General features: G+C 40.3%; 1 pseudogene; it reads left to right on the top strand.

Annotated features, from left to right (window-relative positions):
* Positions 1–9,086: 9,086 nt before the first annotated feature.
* Positions 9,087–10,172, top strand: LOC123740629 (zinc finger protein 2 homolog; annotated as a pseudogene).
* The last annotated feature ends 390 nt before the right edge of the window (positions 10,173–10,562 follow it).

Below are 10,562 nucleotides of genomic sequence, written 5' to 3'. Positions count from 1 at the left end.
TCCTGAATAAAGGAAAATAGCTCTGTGTGTTGAACAATAGCTTATACATCAAGGAACAATTCTCTACACATTATGAGCTAAGTATCTCTGTGTTCAAACAGACTAACGAGACCCTACTGGAAATCAAGTAGACAATAACACATTATAAACATAATTTTGTTTAGGGAGGTTGGATCCAACGTGGCGCAGAATCCTTTTTTTCCTTTAACGAGTCCGACGTGAACGATATACTGCTTTCTCGGGAACAGGCCCAGATCCCCGTCAATTGCGTGAAGCGAAGGTGGAGAAATAGGGGCCAAAGGACAGGCTGCCTTCTGAGAATTCGTAGGTGATTGAATAAACCCCCACTTCCTTCCATTCTGCTAGCAAACGTGCAATCTTTGGAAAATAAAATCGATGACCTACGCGGAAGACTAAACGATGACATTATCAACATACAGCTGGCTGGTTATACGCTGCACAGGCAGGATAGAACAGCGGCGTCTGGTAAGACAAGGGACGGCGCACTATGTATTTTGTAAATAACAGCTGGTGCACGATATCTAAGGAAGTCTCGAGCTATTGCTCGCCTGAGGTAGAGTATCTCATGATAAGCTGTAGACCACACAATCTACCTAGAAAGTTTATCTGTATTTTTCGTAGCTGTTTACATACCACCACAGACTGAGGCTGGCACTAAGACCGCATTGAATGGGCTGTATTCCGCCAAAAACAAACAGGAAAACGCTCACCCAGAGCAGTGTTCCTAGTAGCTGGGGAATTTAATGCAAGGAAACTTAAATCCGTTTTACCAAATTTCTATCAGCATGTTAAATGTGCAACCAGAGGGAAAACAACTCAGGACCACCTTTACTCCACACACAGAGACACATACAAAGCTCTCCCCCCCATTTGGCAAATCTGACCATAATTCTATCCTTGTCCCCACAGTGACCGTACGTACATACCCCAACCAGAAGCCATGGATTACAGGCAACATCCGCACTGAGCTAAAGGCTAGAGCTGCCGCTTTCAAGGACCGGGACTCTAACCCGGAAGCTTATAAGAAATCCCGCTATGCCCTCCGACGAACCATCAAACAGGCAAAGTGTCAATACAGGACTAAGATCAAATCGTATTAAAGGCTCTGACACTCGTTGGATGTGGCAGGGCTTGCAAACCATTACAGACTACAAAGGGAAGCACATCCGATAGATGCCCAGTGACACGAGCCTACAAGATGAGATAAACTAAGGCAAATAACACTAATGCATGAGAGCACCAGCTGTTCCAGAAGACTGTGTGATCACGCCCTACGCAGCCGATGTGAGTAAGACCTTTGAACAGGTCAACATTCACAAGGCCGCAGGGCCAGACGGATTACCAGGATGTGTACTGCGAGCATGCGCTGACCAACCTGCAAGTGTCTTCACTGATATTTTCAACCACTCCCTGTCTGAGTCTGTAATACCAACATGTTTTAAGCAGACCACCATAGTCCCTGTGCCCAAGAACACTAAGGTAACCTGCCTAAATGACTACCGACCCGTAGCACTCACGTCTGTAGCCATGAAGTGCTTTGAAAGGCTGGCCACGGCTCACATCAACACCATTATCCCAGAAACCCGATGTTTCAACTGTATAACCCCATCAGAAACCAAAACATGAGCATGTATAAGGCCACTGTTTGTAAACAAATACTATATGGCTGAGGAGTAGGGTCGAGCCAAGCGTTCTGACCTCACAATGACAGTAAAGCACCCAAGCTAACTGGCTAAGGTTGGATACCTTGCTAGACACAAATGAGAGAGAACCTCACTCTTACCATTTTATTTGCCCTAGCAGAGCTGGTTAGGCGGTTTTCATGTTATCCAGAACGTTGGTGAATAACTGTGCTGCTGGCAACAATTTAATTTGAGTTTTTTGCAGACGTTTACTGACACCGGCCATATTCAACGGGTGTTGAGCGTCAGTAAATTCATCAGTTATTCTGCGCTCTGGTACTCAGACAAGAGTGCTCTGAAATCGGAGTAGAGAGCCAGAGCGAATTTATGAACGCACCCAAATGAACAATTTCCATTGAGAATGCACACGACCCCTTGGCTAAGAATGACGTTAATAATCAAGTCAAGTTGGGTAGTTAGTTAGAATATAGTTAATATACTGGCAAGTTTGATGTATAAGTAGCTGATAAGAGAATTATCTAATAAAGGTAAATGAATCAATAATCCATTATGAATTAGTAGTTATGTAGCATGGATAATGAATAATTAAGGTACTGAATGGTTAGTCACATAAGGTCTAGTAGAGGGCCAGGACAAAATGTGTGTGTGTGTGGTTTTAGCAGGGAGATAAGAGAACAGTAGGCATCTGTTTTACCCGACCTAGAAAGTTGGAGAGACTTTGGAGAAAACCGGGAGGTACCTCCAAGGTTTCTGTAATCTCGGGGGGAGAGCACAGACAGCGCTGGATAGTGATTACCGGTTGTGAGAAATCCGAGGAGTGTTTCATATATCTAGTGTTTGTGAAAATGTATGTGCGTTAGCAGGGAGGGAACTATAAAATAAATGTCTTTGTTTTTTTGACCTCAGAACGTTCTCTGAATAAAGCTGAATGAACCTTTTGCAGAAAGCTGAGTCCTTGCCTAATTATTAACCCATTGTCTTACAAACCTTGGGAATTAGTCAAGGCTTATTGACTGTTAATTATTATCATTGGGATAGAAAATTCCTTTGACAGTAGCCAACTAATGTTAGGTAGCTAGCTGACATACTGGTACATACTGCTGTGAAGATACGCTATGCGGTTTGTAAGGATAGCGTAGCTAACGTAATGTGTAACGTAACTTATTTGAAAAGTCATTACATTGCTCAACATTTTCTTAACATTTGTCATAATTAGTTAAAGCAATGAATTCACTTGTATCCGCTCTCTCGTCGGACTTTGGCTGCATATTTTCCGCCATTTTCTTCTAATCTGAAAATAGTTGAAGCCACACCCATTTCGTGAAGAATTGCATTTTGGGCCCTAAAAACACAGAAATAGTGTCCTCTGCATGTATACTTCGTATTTTAGCGACTGTAGTACAACATCTGGGAACCTTTGGCATGCTAACTATATCCATACTATGACAAATAAACATAATATATAGTATGGTTAGTATGACTATTCGAACACAGCTCAAGTCTCTGGGCAGCCATTTTGTTTCTGTTTAAAAACTAGGTTGCCCCTTTAAAAAAGCCACACAATCAATCAACCAATCTGCAGTCCAAACAATAACAAAGCTGTAATTCCACCACTGTTTTGGTAATAAGATGATGGATGGGGCTGGAGAAATGTAAGTAGTTTCAAATTCAAAGACAGACCTATGGATGCAAGGACTGACCATCCATGATATCAACATTATAGTTTTAACCATGTTTAGGCTATCTTTGATTTACATTGTTTCTAAACATTGGAGTAAAAAAAGCTTATTAGGGGTTCTGATGGGGTACAACAGTTGAACTAAGCTCATGAGGCATGTGTTATATTCTTCAAGAACCAATGGCTATAATTAAATACATTTAAAGTAAAATATGGATGTAGCAATTGCAGATTTCCCCTTGAACACATCAGTTCAACAACTGCAGTTTGTGCCTCTGTTTTTAAGACAGTACTTACTAGTGTTAATCAGGGCACGTTCATCATTAGAACCATTGGACGCCTTATGATGCCCTTGGGAAACCGAGCCCAGATATCCAGTTTCCTCCTCTTCTTCCTTCTTCGATGTGACAGTCATCTCCTCCTCCTCTTTCACTCCAAATACTGCATCCTCCTCCACTCTGAACGCGTCTTCCTCTTCTTTCAGTAACATCCTCCACCTCTTTCACTCTGAACGGGTCTTCCCCGTCTTTCACTGAAACGTTTTTCTCTTCTTCTTTCACTGTAACAGCCTCACCCTCTACCTGTTTTTGTATTGTAACATCCTTCTCTTCCTCCTCCTCTTTCACAAGAGCTTCTTTCTCCGTCCAGCAGACCTCTTCTTTAGCAGGAGGAGAGTAGCTTAGTGAGCTCATGGTCGGGGATGTTAGCTAGCTAGGCTAATGCTAACTTAACCAGCCCGCTAGCTGACTAGTAACAACACCACTGTAAATATGAAATTACATCGGATAACTAACTAGACGACAGAAGTGGGTTTAAAACACAGTGGCTAATATACACTAAAGCGTCTAAAGAGCTTTATTGGTTCGGCTATTTTGTCTAGCAAGCTGCTGTTGAAAGAAGCGTTCCGTCCACTACATTATACGTCACACCAACAGCATTGCATTAAATTCCCAGACCGCCATCTGCTGACTGGAGTGGGTAACGCAGTTGAGTAAAATGTTTATTTTATTGTCAGACAAAGGGTTAAAGTGTAGGAAACATGAGATTTTACTCACCAGTGTAACAACACAGTGTGGTTAAAGACTTAGTAACTGAGTTGTAGTCACGATCTGGTTCCCTATAAGTACAAACAGTTATGTTTTTAGCGTTGTTACATATTTCTTGACTTATTTCCGGATATCTTCTAAACTACCCACAATGCAGTATTTCTCAACGTCATATGGAGGATCTACTCTGTGCTGCAGAGTTTGTATGCTAGCTCGGTAGCTAGCTCCAGCTTGCAAACGTCAGCCACACCTCATGCTTTCATATACTGTGTGGTTGTGATATCTAGTGGGAACCCATTAGCACGGTAGATTCTGGTGCCTTGTTGTCAGTAGGGATGTTATGTTTGATACCGGAGCTACGAGGCCTGCGTCCAAATCGCTAAGCAGTAAACTTCAAAGCAGTGTACCGATGCCTGTATTATTTTATCAGCAGCACGTCATCAATGGCGTCTGAAGCTTCATTTCATCAAACAACCACCTGATTGGTTTGGTATTGGGCTTGTTCGACAGGCGATTGCCGACTGACTGATGTACAAATTCCCTGTTGCTGCTGTTGAAAGAAGCGTTCCATCCACTATATTATACGTCACACTAACAGCATCGCCTTAAAGCCCCACATTATGTATTGTTACACCTTGGAGGAGCAGCATAGACCTAGTCTGTTCATTATATACATCTACATGATGTATTGTTACACCATGTAGGAGCAGTATAGACCTAGTCTGTTCATTATATACATCTACATGATGTATTGTTACACCATGTAGGAGCAGTATGGAGGTACAGTGGGGGACAAAATTGTTAACACCCTTGATAAAGATGAGTGAAAACGACTCTATAAAAAAAAAATCTAATTCTGAGCTATATTGTGTCAAAAATACAGGGAAATGATTTTATTTTATACTAATACAATAGCTCAGAGAAAGAGATTTAGTTTAACATGTAATTCTCAAAATGTAGGGGTCTGAATTATTGCCACCCATGTTTTCAATACTCCAGCACCTTCCCCTTGGGAGAATAACGACACTGAAATGTTTTATGAGATTAGAAAACACATTGGGTGTGATCTTAGACCATTCCTTCATACAGAATCTCTCCATGTCCTTGATTTATTTTGTCCGCGCTTGTGGACTGCCCTGTTCAATTCAAACCACAGGTTTTCAATGGAGTTCAAGTCCGAAGACTGAGATGGCCATTGAAAGCGTTGATTTTGTGCCCGATTAACCATTTCTTCGTGGACGTTGATGTGTCTTGCTGGAAGACCCACTTAAGGCCAAGTTTCAGCCTCCTAGCAGAGAGGTAACCAGGTTTTGGGCAAAAATATCCTAGTAGTGGGTAAAGTTTAATGATTTATTTTATACAGTAATTCTTTATCATCTTTATCAAGGGTATCAATAACTAGGTGCTTATTTTGATATCTAATTATTTGACTGAATCAGAAATACAGATGTGGAGTAGATGTAGAGTTTGTTTGAAATTCTCATAAAAATCTGAACTAATCAAACAACACTTGTTGCTCTTTGTACGTGCTGATATAATATTCATATTTAATGGAGAGAAAAAAAACGTTTCCCTATACTGCTTTATAATATTATAACTCAATAAAGAAGAAAAAAAGTTGTCCCTCCTCAACTGCATTTCCTCCCTCCTGACAACAGATGGCGATATGTGTCTTTCAGCCGATGTTTCTAGTGTGACGTATAATCTAGTGGACGGAACGCTTCTTCAACAACTGCAGCCACCTCGGTAGCTCGCTAGCCGACAAAGTCTGAACATTCAAGCTCTTTAGACAATTTCGTGGTTTATTTGCCACTTTGCTTTAAACATACTTATGTGGAAACAACTAGCTACCCCATTAAATTTAATATTTACGTTGTAAGTCAGCTAGCTGGCTGGTTAAGTTAGCACTAGTCTAGTCGCTAATGCTAACTAGCTATTATCCCCGACCATGAGTTCACTAAGCTACTCTCTTCCTGCTAAAGAAGAGGAGGTCTGCTGGACGGAGAAAGAAGCTCTCGTGAAAGAGGAGGAGAAAGAGGGAGTGTGGCTGAACGTTGTCGTGAAAGAGGAAGAGGAGGATGTCACACTACAAAGACAAGTAGAGGGTGAGGCTGTTACAGTGAAAGAAGAAGAGAAAGACGTTACAGAGAAAGACACCTTCAGAGTGAAAGAGGAGGAGGATGCAGTTTTTGGAGTGGAGGATGAAGAGGGGGAGATTACTGTCACATTAGAGGAGGACGAAGAAGAGAAGACTGGAGAACTGATTAACACCAGTAAATACAGTGAGTACTATCTTATAAAACAGGAACATTGATCTGATTAACAGCAGTACATACAGTGAGTACTATCTAATAAAACAGGGGCATTGATCTGATTAACACCAGTAAATATAGTGAGTACTATCTTATAAAACAGGGACATTGATCTGATTATCACCAGTAAATATAGTGAGTACTATCTTATAAAACAGGGACATTGATCTGATTATCACCAGTAAATACAGTGAGTACTATCTTATAAAACAGGGACACAAACTCTGCAGTTGTTGAACTAATGTGTGATTTTTAAAAGGGCATTCTACACTTGAATATGTTTTTGTACTGTGTGAATTGTTCATGACGTCCTCCAGGGATTTTTAAACTTTTCATGTTGAAAAGTGATATATAAATACAGTGAAGTATAAACACACTAAAGGGAAACAAATAAATGTTTTGAGCAAAATCGTTTTTTTTTTTGAGATCTGCAAACTAGAAGGAGTGATGTCAAAGTAAGGCCTTCAAGGAGTTGGCTTAATAGGAAGTCGTGATGTCATCCAATAGGCGACTGATCTTCATGTGAATATTCATTATTCTATTTAAAATCATTCATGTTCCGTCAAGTTGGTTGTTGATTATTGCTGGAAAGCCATTTTCAAGTCTTGCCATAGACTTTCAAGACGATTTAAGTCCAAACTGTAACTAGGCCACTCAGGAACATTCAATGTCATCTTGGTAAGTTCCTCCAGTGTAGATTTGGCCTCGTGGTTTTGGTTATTGTCCTGTTAGGACAGTTTTTTGTATTCAGATCTCTGAAATACACTCTACCTACGTAACATTTAGTGTCTCCTTATATTACGCTGGGAAAACAGTTTTCATGGGCACAGAAATCCTAAATCATTTCAGAGTTTGCTAAATCCAATGGTTCTATCCAAGAGTCACCTTAACTTTATTGACACTCAAATGGATACTGTCATTAACGCGGTTCTTCAATAATTACACATAATACTTAATACTGTAGCTGTTTAGTTACAGTCACATGTTCAACTATCATCAGCTGATCCAGGAAATCATTTTCTGAATGACAGTCACATGACAAACATCACGACATGCAACAACAACCAAAGTGCTTCTTCATTCATTACTCTGGTAAAGAAAGTTATGCCGTGCTCCACTTTGAATCCAACATCCCTAACAAATTGATGTTTATAATGTGTTATTGTCTGCTTGATTTACTGTAGGGTCTCGTTAGTCTGTTTGGACACAGAGATACTTTGCTCATAATGTGTAGAGAAATGTTCCTTGATGGATAGGCTATTGTACAACACACAGAGCTATTTTCCTATATTTGTTGTTAGGTGAAGTTATGGGTCCTACAGTAGGTCTATGTTATTGTTAGGTGAAGTTATGGGTCCGACAGTAGGTCTATGTTATTGTTTGGTGAAGTTATGGGTCCTACAATAGGTCTGTATTATTGTTAGGTGAAGTTATGGGTCCGACAGTAGGTCTATGTTATTGTTAGGTGAAGTTATGGGCCCTACAGTAGGTCTATGTTATTGTTTGGTGAAGTTATGGGTCCTACAGTATGTCTATGTTATTGTTAGGTGAAGTTATGGGCCAATTTGGCAAACTGTACAAACCCTCATTGTCAAGCTGATGGAAAAGCCAAAGAGCATTTTACTGGTTGAAGTGTTTTTAAGTACAAAGTGGTTTATTTGCGATGATGACACAAACATTATATTAAGCAGGACATTCAAACGAGCCTTACAATTATAATCCAAAGTAGTGTGAAATGCACTCATAAGCAACCTGGAAATGGAGGCTATTATTATCCCCTGAGTTTTCCCCGTTCACATTCAGAATACATTGTGAAAAACTAAAATCTTTGCTCACCATTTTTGCTCCAGGCAGATATACTACATCCATAACTAGCGGTTTCCTCATTAGCAGGGAGGAGTTTCTGCAATCAAATTGCATGTGCATCGCCCTCGTGCCGCAATTTTAGCAAACACAAAAAGGGGCCTACATTGGATACAAAAAGTTGTCTGGCACACTGCTTCGAGTTTCAATAACTTTAACTTATTTCTAGCCTACCATCATCGATTTTACTACTAATGTGAAAACAAGACAAAATATGACTATTCTAGCTCATTTTAAGACAATTGTCAAATAATTTTAACATTCATTACAGACGTCAATTGTTGTACTACAACATGGCTACGCTGTTGGCATCACCTTTTACAGTGGATTACCGCTGTTGTGGGCCTTTAACCATCTGTCTGTCTTTGTTGTTCACACAGGAGAGAGGCGGGACAGTTGTGGATCCTCTGGGGAGTCTCAACAACCTCTTGATGCTGAAGAGGCAGAGAAGAGTCTCTCCAGATCAGAACACCTCAATAAACACCTGCAGAGATCCACAGGGAAGAAATCTCACTGCTGCTCTGACTGTGGGAAGAGATTCACCTCCTCGGGCATTAAAATTCATCAGAGAATCCACACAGGAGAGAGACCTTATAGCTGTACTCAATGTGGGAAGAGTTTTGTTCAATCTACATCTCTGACAGTGCACCAGAGAATACACACAGGAGAGAAACCTTATAGCTGTGGTCAATGTGGGAAGAGTTTTGTTCAATCTAGCTATCTGACAGTGCACCAGAGAATACACACAGGAGAGAAACCTTATATCTGTGGTCAGTGTGGGAAGGGTTTTGCTAGATCTAACCATCTGACTTTACACCAGAGAAAGCACACAGGAGAGAAACTTTATAGCTGTGATCAATGTGGGAAAAGTTTTACTCAATCTGACCATCTGACTTTACACCAGAGAATACACACAGGAGAGAAACCTTATATCTGTGGTCAATGTGGGAAGGGTTTTGCTGCATCTAGCAATCTTACTCTACACCAGAGAATACACACAGGAGAGAAATCTTATATCTGTGGTCAATGTGGGAAGGGTTTTGCTGCATCTAGCAATCTTACTCTACACCAGAGAAAGCACACAGGAGAGAAACCTTATAGCTGTGATCAATGTGGGAAAAGTTTTACTCAATCTAACTATCTGACATTGCACCAGAGAATACACACAGGAGAGAAACCTTATATCTGTGGTCAATGTGGGAAAAGTTTTCATAAATCTAGCCATCTTACTCTACACCAGAGAATACACACAGGAGATAAATCTTATAGCTGTAATCAATGTGGGAAGAGTTTTACTACATCTGGCCATCTTACTTTACACCAGAGAACACACACAGGAGAGAAACCTTATAGATGTGGTCAATGTGGGAAGAGTTTTACTAGATCTGACCATCTGACTTTACACCAGAGAACGCACACAGGAGAGAAACCTTATAGCTGTGATCAATGTGGGAAGAGTTTTACTAGATCTGACCATCTGACTTTACACCAGAGAACACACACAGGAGAGAAACCTTATAGCTGTGATCAATGTGGTAAGAGTTTTGCTCAATCTAGCCAGGTCTGACGTAAACACCAGAGAACACACACAGGAGAGAAACCTCATACCTGTGACCAGAGATAATCTGATAAAAAATCTCTGATCAAATATCAGAAAATACATACATGAAGGAGTTATTTCATGATATCTATGAATTAATGTCACAATGTAGAAAGTTTTAACATTGTAGTAGGAGTATTTTAATGATGTCACAATGTAGAACCCTAAACGTTTGTCCCCTGTTCTATTGATTTCAACATGATATGGATATTAGCCTCAGTGGGGAAATCCAGGCTCTGAAATGAAAGAGTTACTATTTATGTGATTTAACAAAAAGTGACTTACAAAAAAAGAGTTGTGTTACACTTACCACGTTGGTGACCCACTTGAATCAAAATGCAACACTTCAAAATGTAGCGAGCTATTTTCTACAAATTGTCTTCTAACCAGTGATGTACA

Source organism: Salmo salar, unplaced genomic scaffold (assembly GCF_905237065.1).
Source record: "Salmo salar unplaced genomic scaffold, Ssal_v3.1, whole genome shotgun sequence".
Lineage (NCBI taxonomy): Eukaryota > Metazoa > Chordata > Actinopteri > Salmoniformes > Salmonidae > Salmo > Salmo salar.
Note: the sequence above shows the minus strand (reverse complement) of the source record. Positions and strands in the feature narration are given on the sequence as shown.